At 34.7% G+C, this 17,556-nt stretch overlaps 1 long non-coding RNA gene across 1 annotated transcript in view; it reads left to right on the top strand.

The window, feature by feature from the left end:
* LOC311434424 overlaps nt 1-17,254 on the top strand; it is a 40,924-nt gene extending 23,670 nt beyond the window's left edge. Inside the window, exon 3 of the long non-coding RNA XR_014691474.1 lies at nt 16,971-17,254. This is a non-coding gene — a long non-coding RNA (uncharacterized lncRNA). The remainder of the gene's footprint in view (nt 1-16,970) is intronic.
* Nucleotides 17,255-17,556: the final 302 nt, after the last annotated feature.

The following is a 17,556-nucleotide window of genomic DNA, read 5'->3' as shown; positions in this document are numbered from 1 at the left end:
CTACATCATGAATTGGTAGAAGTATGACGTTTTCTGACTTTCATGCCTTCAGTGGGACTGCTTATTTTTTCTACATTATCCAGTTTTACTAAAACTTCATATTTCCTAAATCATTTTCTCCACTGATTCCTGCAGGTAGATTAATTCTTTTCTTTCGTATCAATAGAAGAACTTTATTAATGGTTGTGTACATTTTCTTGACCGACAAAGGCTGAATCCAGAAAGACCCATTTCATTTCCACTCCATAAAGCAAACAGTTCATGCATAATTAATTATACCTGATTTGGGATGAAAATAAAGGAAGAAGGTAAAAAGAAGAAAGAAAACATAACATCACACCTTTCAATGATATTATATTGAGTTTTGACCTCATTAGAAATCTCACAAGCAATGCAGGGCTGGAATGTGCAGGGAAGCAGAAATAAAAAGTATGGGGATGAATCTATAAGGAGGCTTGTGGAGGCTTTAACTGCTAACACCCAAACTCTGTAACCACATACAGGAAAGCCATCTCAAAACTCCTTAACAGGGCAACAAAAAGTTGGAGGTGATAATGTGGTAAAGAGCATCCATGAAGAGTTGATAGAGGGGTTTGTGGGCACAGTATCTGGCAGAAGAAAAAAAAAAGTACTTCAGGAGGATGGGTGGTGGGCCAGAATAGAGTCCTTTATTAACATCACACCCTCACCACATTTAATAGCAGAGTGCAGTAGTCAGATCTAATGCAGCCTTGAAGTGCCATCCTTCCCCTTTGCGGACAATGGTCCCCCTCATTGCCCATTAATTACAAAGGTGCTGCAATTGGGATAGATGATTTCAGGATGTAGTATGTCCAAGACTATTTTCCTTGGTGTTACCATCCCAGAGAGCTGGGAGAGTCCAATCTAGTTCAATGGTGGGGAACATTTTCCATTTTGAGTAGAAGCCAAGTGTTTGGAATCATAAAGTAATTTGGATTTTCAAATTTGGAATTTCTTTCTGTTAGAAATAATGCTGAAGGGAACTGATTAACTTCTCCAGGAATCCTTTCAAGGTTTCTTTGATACATGAGATGTCACCAAATAAGTTAGTGGCAGCGCTTGTGGACATGAAGGAGATAATAGCAACTGGTGATTTGGGGTGAGGAAGATCAGTGCCACAGAGAGGAACTGTGTGATAATGAGTGATATCTCAAAGCAGAAAAAATACAGACAATAGAGTTGTAATCACAATGTTGGGTTGTTGGAAAACATAGACTTGGCCAAAATAAGAGAGGTGGTAACTGGTCTAAGCTAAAAAACTCACAGACTACATACTCATGGACACATTAATATGACAGACCACACTGTGGTACCTCACCCAGGTCTCTGTGTTGTTTTATGGAGGTTTGCGTATCTGAAGAGTTAAATTTCACATTGCTGAACACTAATGAGTCACAGTTTGTAATATTTTAGAACACTTGCTCAGAATATGAGCAACCTAGGAAAGCACTTAATCAATTTTATAGGGCAAATGTTAACTATTACAACCTGCATCTTATTTATAGAATAACATAACATGGCGTACAAGGAAAGAGTTATAGTATCTATGGGGAAATGAAACTGCTCTGATCTCTTAAATAACAGAATTCTGAACTGTCAGCTGTGAGAGAAAGCAGTGGACATTCTAGGACATTTATTGTGCCTATGCCCAGTTCTTGATAATGGCTCTTCATCTTCTACTGGAGTTCACCGAGCTTTCAGAGATAGGAAAGAAATAAAATATTTTGCAAACCTATTAATAATTTTCTCTTGGAGCTGAATTAACTTCTCCTTTCCAGTGACACCTCTAAAAAGTGAGAAGGTCCAACCCAGGGCTTACAATGTCAGAATAAAGTGAGAAATAATGTAAAGGCCAGAACAAAGAGCAGTTGATAACAAAAGAAATTAAAAACAGCTTGTGCATTTTTATGGAGAGAGAAATATATCACAGCAGTTACATTACTAAATTGTCTTTTTTTTTTTTTTTTTTTTTTCTTTCTGAACTGGAAAGATTAATGCAATGAAGCATTATTTTAGGGGCTGCTGCACAGACCAAGGTAGCACATTTTAGTGCCCCATCTCTCAGCTATAGGATGCAAGGTTCAAGAGTCTGTAGAGGAAACAAGCTAATTATCATACCAGTAATTTCTATTTAATATATTTAACTAAGTTTAGCTGGAGATTACTAGGAAAAAGAAGGCTACTACGGAACACGCCCTAGTATGAGTAACTTCTCAAAAGTAGGTCAGCCAAATCTACATTTCACGCTTTGACCTGTGCAGACAACAAGTGAGAGGCTCTCTTGGTACAGATGCAAACATCATTGTTCCAGGACCTTAGGCCACTTCAGGCTTCTTTTGGGGGACATACAAAGAGCTGTGACTATTTGCTTGAAAGTGCTTTCTTTTCACTTATAAGTATATATATATTTTTTTAATTTTTATTTTTTCTTGAAACTTTTTACAGAAGACATTCCAGTTCAGAGCTTTTTAATTGGATGAACCCTGTGATCTGTATTCATTCTGGCACATGCTCTCTGATAAGCCTGTTGCAGCTGCAGCTGTTACAGGTGAACAAGCAATAGTAATAAGTAAAGCCCCAAACCATTCTGATCATATGGGGTACACTGGTTTATTGACAGCTTATAGAAAACAGAGCAACAATGTAATACCCATTACATATGGGATGAATAACTTGTTCAGGACCTTGCTGGCCAGGCTTTCAGTCACAAGATGAGGAGGATTCCTGTGTCTTGCATGATTTGCATGATGATTTTTTTCAGTCTCTGATTCTCACTTTGCTTGTGTTCAGCTTTTATTCTGGTTATTATTATTATTATTATTTTGCTTCCAAACTATAATTTTGTTAGCATCCAGATGACTATATTTAAAGTACTTTGTCATCTAGGAATCCAAGTCAAACTGGTTTCTATTTATTCTTCCTTGAAAAATTCTTTGTCAGTGGTGCCTTGTCTTCTGCTTGTCACTGCATCAATCACTCCCTCATTTTATATTGTATTGAGCCTATTTGTTTACAATAATCCATCAGCAGCAATCAAGAGCCTGAATTAATTTCTATATCTTCATATTGATATGGGACTGTCAAGACAAAATGAAGAAGAGTGCAGTACAAGAGCTGCTCATTCAATGAAAATTACCAGTATGGAGCAACTGCCAACATCCTGTCACTTTGACTAAATTCATGCCAATGAAACTGTTGTTTTCTTACAACACCAAACAAAATGCTGAATTCAAAGACTGTTGAATTTCTGGGGAAGTAAAGCTCTGGATCTAATTTATGTGGTTGGAAGTCATCTTTCTCTGTGAGCAAGCTACTACTAAAAGGCAAATATGGTATTTGTAGACAGAACATTCAAATGCTTGAACTTCTTTAAAGAGATTATAGCAGAAGTTAAGGATAAAGGAGATGGCTAATGTAGTATAGTTGGTTTTACTAATGCAGTTGACAAGCTCCGTGCCTGAAAATTGCAGAATCGAAGTTTCTGTAATATAAGAGGTAATGTACTTGCAAGTATAAATAATGTATAAAAAATGTTTCAAAGCTACAAAAAGCCATATAATTAGTGGGGCCTTATTAGAGTCGCTTCAGGGATCTACAGTGTTCAACATACTTGTAACTGGTTTAGAAAAAAGTGAAGTGTCAAGTTATTTAGAATAGTAAGGCCTAGCTGAAGAGAGTCAGAAGAGCACCTGCTGATACTAAGGAATAAAATAACAGCTGAAGTTGTATCCTGGTAAATTTAAAACAAGGTGGAAAGAGGAAAAACTTAAATCTTGAATGCTCTGTGCTGCTTTCTGAGCCGATTTGAATTGGTCTCTGGGAATAGGATTTTGGAACAGAAACAGAGCATCAACAAAAACATTAGTTCATTCCTTTTCAGGGAGGTAAGCAAACAATGTTAAGAAGAATCACTAATCAATACAAAATGTTATATAAAACAGTGTTTGTTTTACTTATGAAATAGTATTTTGCACCTCGGGTTGTCAAGTTCAAAAAGAGCTGTTATGGCTGGAAAAGAGGGAAAGAAGGATGGCCCAAGATTAGAAGCTGTCAGCCTGAAGAGAGATGACAGAAAGCTATATTAGCATAAGCACTCTGTGGAAGATGAACTAAGAAAAACTGTTCAGAGTCTTACTCCATACAAGGGCTAGGAAGCACTGAGTGAACTTGACAGGTGGGGTAATACTTAGTTGTATATATAATAACTCTGCAGAGTATCTTACCTGGGTATGTTGTAGGTATGAATATTTCTTGTCACAAAATTGATCAAGGGAATTCATGGAAGAATTCCATCTTGGTAGTTAAATTCAAGGACACCACCACTAATTCAGGAAGTCTTTGTGCCCCAAAACCATTAAAGAGGGTGAGACAGTTCTGCTAGGTACAATATACTTCCTGTCCCCTCAGAGTCTGACTAAGACAACTACAATTTGTTCCTGGTAATTACTGGATACAGGGCCCTTGGGTAGGTGCAGGGCCTTGCTTTACATGTAGTAAAAAGGAAAGGCAGTAGTTATTTCTTTATTTGAAGATTTGGATTTTAAGAGCTTGCGTGTGTGTGTGTGAGATACAACAGGGCAATGCAAACTTTATCAATAGGCCTGACTCTTGCAACCAAAAGCACATCTTGTTTGTCAACCAGAATGTACTTCACCAGATCCAGATGACTCAGAATGGAAAGTGAAGCAACAGGGAAGAGAAAAACAAACAAACAAATAAATAAAAGAGGTATCTTTTTTAAGTCTTTTTAAAACACTGTTTTTCTTAAAAAAAAAAAAAAAAGTAAAAAATATAGTGGAATAAGGAAATTGTTTTTCTATGTATTTTACAGATGCTTGATAAAATGCTCTTTAAAAATATTCTGATTACTATACATGTTTTTCAGGAATGTCCAAGAAATTTATTTTTTGTTTGTTTGTTTGTTTTAAGGATTTTGGCAGCTGTGGAGAAGAGCGATATGTTAATGTTTTGAACCTGATGTCATGGCTGTTATATTTCTCTTTTGTTTGACCAATCTAAATTGTTGTTGATAGCAAAGGGAACTCCAAGGGATCATGGAACAAAAGGAAATGATTTTTGAAACAACATAGAACTTCTTTATAAAGAACATACTAATTCTACTGGAGATAGCTCAGATGAATAATCTTCATTAGAACCACAACCTATGGACTGAAGCATTAGCCAGCTTGTTTGTTCTACCTAATGATCATCAACACAGTTGTTTTTAGTCTATTTTTTTTCTCTTTTGCACTGTCACATGGAAGGGGAAAGACAGATGACTGTGAATGAAATGGTGACTTGGAACCCTGTGTGAACTGGAAAAACTGGGAAAACGTGTAATTTGGTGTATAACACCAATTATCCACACACAAAGGAGCAGTTAATGAATAGCCTACCCTAATAACAACTCACAAGAATGAATAACAATTCAGATGGCATACATTTTTTATTTATTCCACTGAGGAAAAACAGGAAGACTTTGTCTGCTTCAAAGATGATGTAAATAAACATGGGAAGAATACTTTTTTTTTTTTTTTTTTTTTTTTAAGTCAAACAGGCCTAAAAGTAAAAACCCTTATTGTTTTAATTAGGTCAAAACTAGTAGTTGTGTATATCATTAGCTTGATTGCTGCTTATTGCAAGATTTTGTAAATGTGAAACAAAATAAAAGGATTGCAACAGCAGTTTAGGTTTAAATCATGATATGTTAAACTTGTTGCACTTCAAGAGCCACAGCTTGATTTACTTTTCTGGACTGACCTTACTAGGAGAGAAAAGACAAAACGTAGACTGCCAGCATCTCTGTTCAACATCAGGAAGCAGTGAAGCCAGTTTAACTACTCCGTCGTGTGATCCCATGGTAAATAGAGAATCAAATTCAGACTTGGAGTGAGTTGATATTAAATCCTACCGAATCCAGCCAATAATTCATTAAGGTTCTTCTCTGGAGCCTGTACAATCTCACTGTAGTTCTTCAGGGGTAAGCTTTCATCCATTAAGTTAACATCCCATCTGATGTTCCTTTGGATACTGCCAGCAGAAGAGGTTGAAAGAGAGCTTTCCTGTTAGAAGTGTCTAACAAATGATCTTAACATGTGACGGGAGAATTGAAGACTGTGAGACTACCAGAGATGACTCTTAATAAGTGAAACGTCCATTGTAGGGCAAAGTCTCTCTGCTTATTAGTTTTCTTTGAGCTGGGGAACAGTGATTTTGCTCTCCAGATGACTGCATAAAAGTGGCAAGGTCTGTGTTGAGTACTGATATGAAAAAGAACCTCAATATAATGTCTGTCTGCTATTATAAAGTATTGTGGTTCTTTTGCTGACCTTGTACAACCATAAACCAAGATGTTTAAATCTACTAGGTCTGTTCTAATGAACTGCTAATCACATATCCAAGCAACAAGGGGTGGGTGTGAGGCTGGAGAAGTTAATCTTCATCAAACTTTTTCTTTATCATAAAATGCACAAAACTAAGAGACACAGAATATAGTCTTAAGACACCTTATTTGAATAAAAGGGGGATATTGCTTAGAGTCTGTCTGGAATAAGAATCCAGAAATGTATTTTCATGTTAAAGCTAGATGGTAATGATTAAATGTGTATGTTTCTTGCTCATCAAGTCACAAGTCCAAAAATCCAAAGGTATGATTCCCATCTACATGAGTCATAGCTAGTCAGGTTTCTTACTGTCTCGTTTGCTTTGCACATTACCTTGCTCTTGCACCTAGTAGTTCCCCCTGTTGATGGGGTGCTGAAACACCTGGCTTTGGGATTTCCAGGGTTTATTGTCATCACAGCACATCATGAATGTACACCTCAGCCACAGAGATTTGTTAAAACAGATTTTCAGCTGAGTATGAGATGTGCATCCAGATGCTCAGATAACGACTATCTTGAGAGCATTTATATATTGGCTTAAAATTTTACCATATCAGTTTTACTTCTGCATTACCTCATACACGTTACAAATACTCATTAATATTGGTGTGTTTTGCTCTAGAGCTCAATAATTTCAAATCCACTTCAGCTCTAAACAACCAATCCAGACTTTGTATTTTGCATTCCATACACAAACCTGGTACAAGTATTTTTATTTGTATTTTTTTCTGTTAAGTGTTCATTGCTGTCAGGTTCAAATTATTTAAAAGATTAAAAAATAGTGCTTCAAACTCTAGCAAAGTCCCTAATACAATCCAAAGAATTATAAAAGTGGTAAAATATTTTCCAAAGTCTTCTGATTCTGGGTAAAGAACATTGTTATCAACAATGATTTAAATCAGACATCTTGTAAGAAAAGCGTTTCTTTTATATCATTTTCCTTAAATGTGGTGTGAAGATTACTTCCTTGAAGAAAAGTTGTGGGACTATTTGTAGTGTCCTCTATTAACTAAAGATTATAGCCTGGAAAACAACCTGAATGTAAAAGAGTTACAAACAATCTTTTTTTTTTTTTTTTTTTTTTTTCTCTCTCTCTCAGCAAGGAGAAAGATTGTCCCTAGGCAATTAGTCAACATCAGACAATTGACGGTGATATTTCTTCAGCCATTCTAAGGCTTATCCTCATTAGGACTGGCAGCTTTAACTTCAGTGTGTAGGGAAACAGCTCAGTGACTATATAGTGAAAATAACCATTCTTGTGGCTAATGCATGTCAGTGATAACCCCACTTATTTTTTGGACATATATCTACAATAAGGGAACAAATGATCTATGAGACTCTACCTTCTGCCAATTGCATTCTAGATTGAGTTAATTCACTTTTTCTTAACTTTATAAAGATTGCATATTTAATCATTAAAAGTAATATTTAAAAAAGTAATTTAAAGAAAGAAATTGTTAGCTGACTTTGGGGAATCATCAAACATTATTAATTACAACGTTAATGAATTAAAGAAAATAGTGTAACTTAATAAGTTTTTCTTTCTCTAAAGAGAACAAGTTAGAATCTAACTGATATTTTAAGGCAAAGTTACTTGGCTTAAAGTACCAGCAAAATTGTAAATAGCCAGCAGTTAATTTGCTCTGGGTAAATAATAATAATAGGATTTATTAATGTCATTGATTCTATCTATATATCTATCTATATAATATAATATATAATAAATGCATAAATATTCTGACAGATTATAGATTTGCTAAAAAAAAAAAGCTAGAAATTTTTAGGAAGCCTTTTCAGATTAAGATATTTCTAAATATTATTATTTACCACAGTCTTATAAAAAGAACCATGAGACATAAGTGTTCACATTATCCTCATATGCTCAATTATTTCAGTGTTTGTCATAAATTTCAAAGTGAAACTGCAGTCAAACGGGATATGTCTGCTTTTGATAACTGTTTTTTATATTATATATGATCTCATTATGAACGTCTGTGAAAAGTTAAAATAGAAATTCTAGTTTTATATTAATACCATAAAGAGTGATATACCTCTATGATATATGTATCTTGGTAATTGGGCTCCATGTAGGACTTCTGGAAACTGAGCAGCTGAATCTCTTGTTAGACAATGAAATGAGGCAGTTTAGTGGCTCCAGGTTAATTTGATATTGATTTTATAATAGCAATAAAATATTTTTCTATTATATTCAGTTATTTGATATCACATATAATGCTTTGACATCTAAAGTCTTCATGTTTATGTTCTAATGATTCTTCAGTAGCATCTGAGAGTGGGTACAAATCACTTTTCACACAAGTAAATCCAGTTGTTTGGCAACTTTAAATATGCTTACACAGTGGTGCAGTACCCAATTTACTAAAAAGAAAACTTCACAAAAGAAAATGCACAGAAGAAAACAGTAGCAGCCTTTTTATCACAAGGAAATCTCTCACACATTTTAAATGAGACACCCCTAATTGGTCAAACAGCAATGGAACTACCAAATCCTGGTTTCCCACAGGTTTGTGTCCTGCTTGTGTGGATCTCTTCCCTCTCTCTCTCTAGCCTGTCAGGATCATAAAGTTTCCTATTTGGTTTTCAGAGGGCTATGCATCTTGTTGCTGCTATGGTTTTATGTACCTGTGGGTGGTAACTCATAAGCACAAGATATCTTCTTTATTGTACAAAAGAATTATCATCTTACAAGGCGATAACTGGGATGTCTTTCCTCTATCCAGGTAGAAAGTTTTTTTGTTTTTGTTGTTGTTGTTGTTGAATTTGACCAGTGAACTTTGTTTCCATAAGTAACCATCCTCTCTCCATCCCTGACTCCAAAATGTGTTTTGTTTTGTTTTTTTTTTTTGTATGAAATGCTAAGACATCTACAACATGTACCAATATTTCTTTCTTTTAACGTAACTCTATACATTTTTTAAAATGGTATTTTTATTTCGAAACCTGCACTGTAATGTGCAGGTAGCTCTAACAATGTTTATGAGGTATTTCAAAAAGTGTGAAATACTCTAATATCTTTTTTACCTTGTTATTTTGCATGATATAATTGGGCCTTATTTATTTCTTAGAATTTATATATTGGTGAAAGTGGCTTTTACAAGACCTGAAATAATAAAATAAAATGTTAATTTTCTAAGTATTTTGGAGGAAAGTAAGCCTAGTGCTTTACTAATTCCTTAGAGTTATAAAAGTTTACCATGAATAATACATGTAATACAGGCAGTAATACATGCCTGGCATCTTCCTGTCAAACTAAGGATAAAGGGACTTGCTATTACATATAATTATTTTTTCAGAAGTAGAGAAAAAAAAAAAAAAAAAACACTTTCAGATTTATTTATTTATTTATAATATTAACTTTTTATTAACAATGCAAGTTTCCAGAGATGTTCCTGAAGTTATCTTTCCCAGTACACTTGAATGTGATAAAAAATGTATTTCATGCTTGTCTTCTCATCTGAAAAGAATGTACCACAATAACAGAGGGATGTGTGGGCTTGAGGAGTGGGCACATCTGTCACTTGACTGGGAAGGCAGGAATCTCTGTTCAACATAACAAATATTAAAATGTTTTTTACAATATACTACAACTACAACTAGAATGCATTGTAACAGCAGATGTATTATGCTGCACTACTGTAGCTGCAAAGAGATCTAGGTTTAAATTCAGAAGAAAGAGACGATCTTTCTCTTGCAAGCTTTCTCTTGCATTTTTTTTTTTTTTTTTCTCTCTGCTAAATGCACAGGTAAGGACAGGTGTTACTCTGTGGTGCTAGTAACTACATTATCCTTTTTTGTCAAAGGAGTGGGAAATGTTTTTGGAAAAAAAATATGGCTAGAAGCACTGTTGGCTGTTGAAATATATCTTCTGGATGCATTTCTTATGTATCTTTATCAAAGCTTGATTAGAGCCCACAGACTTTGTTAAATAAATATGCAGAAAAAGGAAAATATGTTAACACTGTGAGTAGAATAAATATATTCTCAAATAGTGATATGTAAATCAACTTATAATAGAAATTATGTATGAACTTGGAGTAAAAATAGTTATCCTGACTTAACTAGCTGCCAATTGAGCAGAAGAAATTAATCATATGCATATTTTTAGCCCCTGGAAAACGGAGGTAAAAAGCTTAATTTAGTTTAAGCAAATGTTTTTTATTTTATATTTGTGATAGGTTGTATGTGTGCTTGGTTTGTTACCATCTGTCAGCTGATACATGGTAATTCGTTAAGAGATTGCAATAAAAATGTTCACATGATTAAAAGCAATTACCATTGCTTATTATATTGCTTTTTATCACTTTGATATCTGTCAGTGTGTGCTCCTACTTTGCTGTGGCTGTGTAATATTGTGCTATGTAGATTAGTGAAACCACTCTCACAGTAAAGTGATTGTCTAAGGAAGTTATAAAGTCTCCATTCTTGGTGGCCTTTTAAAAACAGGACAGACAAACATCTGTCAGGGATGACGTGAGTGAAGCTGATCTTGCCTGGGGACAGAGACTGAACTAGGTGACCTCCTGAGAACCCTTCCAGTCCAGGGAGTTTATGATTTTAGTTTAACTAACTCAATGAAATGCCACACAAGGATTTGTGCTAGTTGAATTAAGTTGGCTTTTAAACAAGTTAACAGATGTTTACACTTATAGATGTAACCTCTTAAGGTCTACAGTGTTTAATCTATTCTAGTACTTCATTGTCCTTAAAATTGGAAAGCTTTTCACTAAATCTAACTGCATTTTCCATGCTGTGATACTGTGTTACTTTTATGCACCATTTATGCTACTTTTATTCTGTCCATCACAAGCACAGATATCCATGTTTGTTATGGATCTTTTTTACATAGTCATATGCTGTCTTTCACCCTTTGTTTACTTTCTTTGGTCTTTTTTTCCATAGGCTTTGTAGCTTGCTTTTGGAGTTGGAGTTTTTCATACCTCCAAATATATTTCTCTCTCTTTTTTTTTTTTTTCCCTCCAGACTTTTTCCAGGTGAACTATGACTTGAAATGTGTTTTCCCAGACTACATCTCATGTTAAACTGAGGCTTTTTAAGTGTTGATAAAACTGAATATTATTTCCATAGGCAACACTTTTTGTTATACATGCTAGTAATTTAAAATTACATATAAGTAAATTTAAACTTAGTTTTAGATGCATCTGAAGTTTCTAGATCGTGATTTGTATACAGATAACTAAGAGTTCAAAATCACATTCTTCAAATCGTCTACTGCAAGTTTATCATAGATCAAATGATTTTGTGTCTTGCCTATTATTTTTAGATGAGATCAAGTACCCTGTGAGGACTTGACTCTGTTGATATTCTACTCAACTTCTTATTTTATCTTATTTATTTTATTTTATTTTATTTTATTTTATTTTATTTTATTTTATTTTATTTTATTTATTTATTTTTGAGAGCAGCCCTGAGGAGAAGGACCTGGGGGTGCTGGTGGATGAGAAGCTCAACGTGAGCCAGCAATGTGAGTTTGAAGCCCAGAAAGCCAAACATATCCTGGGCTGCATCAAAGAAGCAGGTCAAGGGAGGTGATTCTCCCTTTCTACTTTGCTCATGGATGGACATATAATTATTAGAATGAGTCCAGAGGAGAGCCATGAAGATGATCAAGGGGCTGGAACACCTCTCCAGTGAAGACAGGCTGAGGGAGTTGGTGGTGTTCAGTCTGGAGAAGGGAAGGCTCCAGGGAAACCTTATAGTTGCCTTCCAGGAAAGCTGGGGAGGGACACTTTATCAGAGTGTAGGGATAAGAAAAGGGGAATGGCTTTAAACTAAAAGAGGGAAGATTTAGATTAGAGGTTAGAAGGAAATTTTTCCACTGAGAGGGTGGTGAAGCACTGGCACAGGTTGCCCAGAAAAGCTCTGTATACCCCATCCCTGGAAGTGTTTAAGGCCAGGCTGGGTAGGGCTTTGAGCAACCTGGTAGGAGGTGTTCCTGCCCATGGCACAGTTGGAATTAAATGATCTTTAAGGTTTCTTCCAACCCAAATCCTGCTATGACTCTATGATTATCAATTAAAAAAGAAAGAGTCTTCTGCAAAATTTAAGGGGAATTTATTTAATGTTTTATATTAAGGCATATGAAAACAATGTTTCTCACACCCCAATAAATATTTCAACTTCTATTCCCCTTCCTCCCAGATATCTACTTTTATTTATTTATTTATTTTTAAATATGGACAAGAGTGAAATAACATAAATTAAGCTCATCATAACATAAACTAAGCTCATCATTTTCCATAGTCACCTTTATAACAGTTTTGAGACTCTGGGTGTTTGGATTTATTCATGTTCTTTAAGGAGGAGTGAAAGCAAACCTAGTGTTAACTGATTGCATTTTTGTGCAAACAGTGGCATGTAAGGCTTCTAGTAGTCATCTACTAGATGATTAGGAGACAGACATCCTTCTAACCATGCTTTGGTAATTGCTGAAATTATATTGATTTTTTTTTTGTTTCACCTTACAATTGGGAATCTCAGGTGATTCACTGGTATGTCTTTTAATTATACTCAATTAAACTACCAGCCAGAAAAAGTTTTCTTTCAAATAGACAAGAACTGTTGCTTGTGCTTTTTGAATTTGACCACTTTCCAGTGCTTGGAGGTACTGTGACCTCTGGGCCAGCTGGGGGGCAGTCTCCAGCCAGCCCTCTGTCTTTTTCACTTAGGAGCAGAATCTCAAATCTTCAGTACAGGTACTACAGCTGCAATAGATGGATCCTTTTGATCTATGGGCATATTCAGAGGAGTAATTGCCTACTATTGCAGGAATATTCTTCCCTTCTGGTGACATAATTGCTTTTCTTGAAGTTTCTAATTTTATATGTGAAAGGCTTTAAGCTTGTTATAGGGTGGATGGTGTACATTTTTAGTGAACTGAAGCTGTTTACTAGTTAAAGGTCTGCTGTATGGATGAGTTTTGTGCTGGAAGACTGGATTTAAAAACCCTGATTGAATTAATAGGAGTCATGATCTCATTGTTATTTGTAATACTGAGGTGCCTTCCCTCTTGGTATTGCAAAAGGAGCTAGAGGTCTCAATTATGAACTAAAGAATTATAAAATATAGGACTGAAAAGGTAATACAGTCCTGATAAAGTGGTATCAGATATTTCTAAATTCCTCCATGTTGTATGATACTAGGCAGTAAAGTGTTTCCTTAACACTCAAAATTTAAATAAGCCAGAGCAACAATTCAATTTTAATACTTTTTCTTCCTTTTTAATCTGTTACTGAAGCATTTCAGTGTTTTATTTCTTTTGTCTTCCTCTCTTGTGAATGAATATAGTGAAGACTTTTGTGATGCTACTTTTACTCAGGGGACATTTCACATTGTCAACCCTAAATCCTGATCTTACAAATTGATCTTTAAGAGATATTTGAGCCCAAGAAGAATTCAGATGATTCAATGTGCAGCTGGAAATCTGAAATTTCAAGGACAACAGTTTGATGGAAGTTTTTATCTGGTTTTGCTTCTGCTTTTTTATTTATTTATTTATTTATTTATTTTTATTTTTTCATGATTCCACCCTGACTATTCATTCTTGTCTTAAACATGACTCCTCTGTTGTGTTGGAATTTGTATTTAATCTCCTTTATTCCAAAGAGAATTCAGCTAATTAGAGTAGAGAGAAAGATTTTCAGAAAGGCTTACAGACTCAGGAGCATTCTGTGGGGGACTGTACACTGTGCTTATATTTGTGTATCAACAAGAAAGAGGGAAGAAGTGACCAAAATAAGGAAGCTCCCCTATGTCTTCTCACATCGAAAGTGGCACATTTTTGTCTTTTGGTTTCTTTCTTCAGTCCCTGCTTCTCAGAGTCTCTGTCTGACTGTCTGTCTCTCACAGAATGGAAAACCTAGTCTTAAAAAGTTAGTATGCTTTTTAAAGTTTCATACCAATCTCATGCATCAGTGAATATTTTTAGCTTATTTTCATGAAATCAGCAATAATAAACAACTGGAACTGCTTTAAAAAAGCTTTACTATCATGATGACTAACTGGTTCCATGGTTTCTGCTTCTTCCCACAGAACCACTGAAAGAGATCTGGAAATGGATAGCTTAAAACAGTTCTATTTGTATCAGTAGTGTAATTCTTTTTTGTGGAATTATGATCCTCTTTTCCTGACACAGACAAACTTTTTTGTTTGTTTTAACCTGAATTTGGTTGGTTACATTGAAGTAGAACATAAAGATAGATTAAAGTTTTCCTTTAGCTTCAACTGATTAGGCTTGCTAGAGGAGATCAGTTCTGGAACAGAGACTTCCACTTTAAGAAAAAAGCCAATTTCATCATTGCTACTATGAAAAAGTATTATAGCTATAAATCTAAAGATCTCAAGCATCCCTCTTGCCTTATACTTCCTTGCTACATTAACAATGGGATCCTTTCAAAGATCAAGCAGTCAGGGAAAAACATTTATAAGCACCTTGAATATCCCTTTACAAAGAAGCATGAAGAATTCTGTTAATTGAATTCTCTTTCGAAGAATAGACAAAAAATACAGAGATGTTTAGGATGTCAATCCAAAAGGGTTCCACCATCCTTACCTACTCTTACTGGAATGTACTGTTGGCTGTATGATTTTATCAAATGATTTATGAGTTGTGCTATGTAATTTCTAGAGGATCCATCACAGAAAGACATGAGACCTGGTCTGAAATAATGTATGAATAATGGTACCATATTCTGCACTAAGTTACTCAGTCAAGATAGGCTAATGAAGGGTTAGGTTTAGTTATTTGCATCAAAGATGATCTTGTAGAACCATAATATTTGGTTAGATCAGGCTACATTGTGGAGCAACCAGCACTGGATGTGTTTGGAAGAAAAAAAGGCAAGAGACCATTTCTAATACTTTTGAGACACTGGGGGATATATAAGGCTGAGATAAACTCATCTTATAGTCTGCCATTATTTTACTTTGATAAATGAAAACCTACCACCAACACTGAAATAGCTGGGATTTATCTCTTCATCTTCTCCATCTTACAGTTAGAATACAAGTTTATAAGGAATAAAATAAATAAAGAAATAAAATATACATATAAAAAGGAGGAAAATTTACCATGCAGTTTAAATTTGGTTTCCTCCCACCCAAACCAGAACATCTGAACTATTAATGTAGTCACACAAGACTTTCTCTGTACTTGACGGAAGATCTTTCAGAATGACTGAAAAGGCAGATAGTCTCCACTGACTAAAAGCAGAGGACTTAGGGCTTCAGGCAAGCAATTGAAATCAGGTAAGATGAATCCAGACCCCAAGACTTCCAAAGACATTTCAAAGGAAATCTTTCAACCATTGTCTTCTACCAAAGGAATCAGTTACAAATGACAGTAGTAGTAAGAAAAGAAAAGTGATACATAAAACTTTTTACCTATGACAATATGATCAAGGCTGCATTTTGGCCGTTCAATATATTAAGTTTGACTTAGAAACAGAGCCAACCCCAATGTCTCTGACATATGCTTCTGGCTTCCAGATTGTCCTGGCTGTCATGTAAAGGAGCAAAACCAGCCTGCTCCTATGCAGCTCATTGGAATGTTCTGGGATTTCTGGTTTGTAGCTGGCAAGCAGATGATAATTTTATTGAAACAAGCTAGAAAGTCATCTTTGGTTTTGATTCCCATATGCCACTTAAGATGTTTCTTAGCTGAAAATGAAAAACATTCTACCTCTGAGGAACCCTCACTCTGAATAATGGGTAACACATCCCTGTCTTAAACACCAGTGCTGTGCTTTTGATTTGTGATCAGTCTATCCTATAACTACCCTCTATTTTATTTTATTTTATTTTATTTTATTTTATTTTATTTTATTTTATTTTATTTTATTTTATTTTATTTTATTTTATTTTATTTTATTTTATTTTATTGTGTTGACACATTTTGGCTGTTTGACTCTTCATAGGTGATGTTCAAAATAATACTTCTGGAATTTAAAGTGTGTTAATAAATTTCTTATCCATTGGCAGATAGTTGAAGACATTTTTCTTGAATTATTGAATAGAAAATTAAGGTCTGCAGTTGTTTTCTAGAAGGCTCCCTTGTTTAAAAATTTATAATCCTCCTAGTCAGAAGTCCTTTCTCTTTAGTGATATGAATGTACACTCATATGATGAATTCTTCAGTAATTGTCTCTAAAAGTACCATTTGAAAAATCCTGCAGTACTGGGATGATTTCAGGTACAGGAATTGATTCCAAGTTTAATTTTAAGGTAAATTGTAATTCCATATGTAATGTTTGATAAATAATAATATATCAGTGTTACCTTTTTACAGTAGTTACTGAAATTTTCACTGTGTATATGTGTACATACTAGCTTAACTATGAATGCATGCATATATGTGTTTTTGAAAATATTATTTATTTAGATATTTTTTAAAAATTTCTATATGTGCAAATATATACATTTCTACTTGGGCAATATCAAGTATTACAATTTCCTTAGTCAAGACCATTCAACTGTATTGCACCACAGTTATTTTCTCTTCCTTTTTTTTCTTATGTCTGTCCCTTGCAGATATGCATCAGAGAGGAAGATCACTGATCCACCTTCTCATCCTCCACGTTTGCACATAAAATTTTCCTCTGAACACAGAGGCACAGTGTATCTTGGAGCAACAGTAATGTAAATTACTTTTATTCACAAAGAAATTGTGAGGTGTACAGCAAAGAGAAATAGAGTTGTGAATAGTGGCAACTCATTTCTTCCTGTTTCATCCTGATTTAAGGGGTCCTGAATTTGTTGTATGTTTGTACATATTTGTCTGTATGAGATAACCCAAAGAGTTACTGCTCCTTTGTTGGCCTGCCTGTTGGCCTCAGATTTACCCTGCATGGTTCTCATCTGTGCATGGATGTGGATGAGATAGTAGCTATTTCTGCTTTCTTTTTTTCCCTTTCACTCATCTATATTTACAATAAAGTGCCTGTGTAGCAATGAATATGCTGAATGGTTTAAATTGTGTGAGGGAGGGACCCACTTCCTTTGATAGAATTATTTTTTTCTCCATGATTTATTTATTTATTTATTTGTTAAATAAATTTAAGCAAGACTGCACTGAAGATTTTATTTCTATTTCAACTGAGAAAGATAGAAGCAGCTT

This window comes from Aythya ferina (genome assembly GCF_964211825.1).
Source record: "Aythya ferina genome assembly, chromosome: 3".
NCBI classification, from domain to species: Eukaryota; Metazoa; Chordata; class Aves; order Anseriformes; family Anatidae; genus Aythya; species Aythya ferina.
This window is presented reverse-complemented; position numbering and strand designations above follow the sequence as displayed.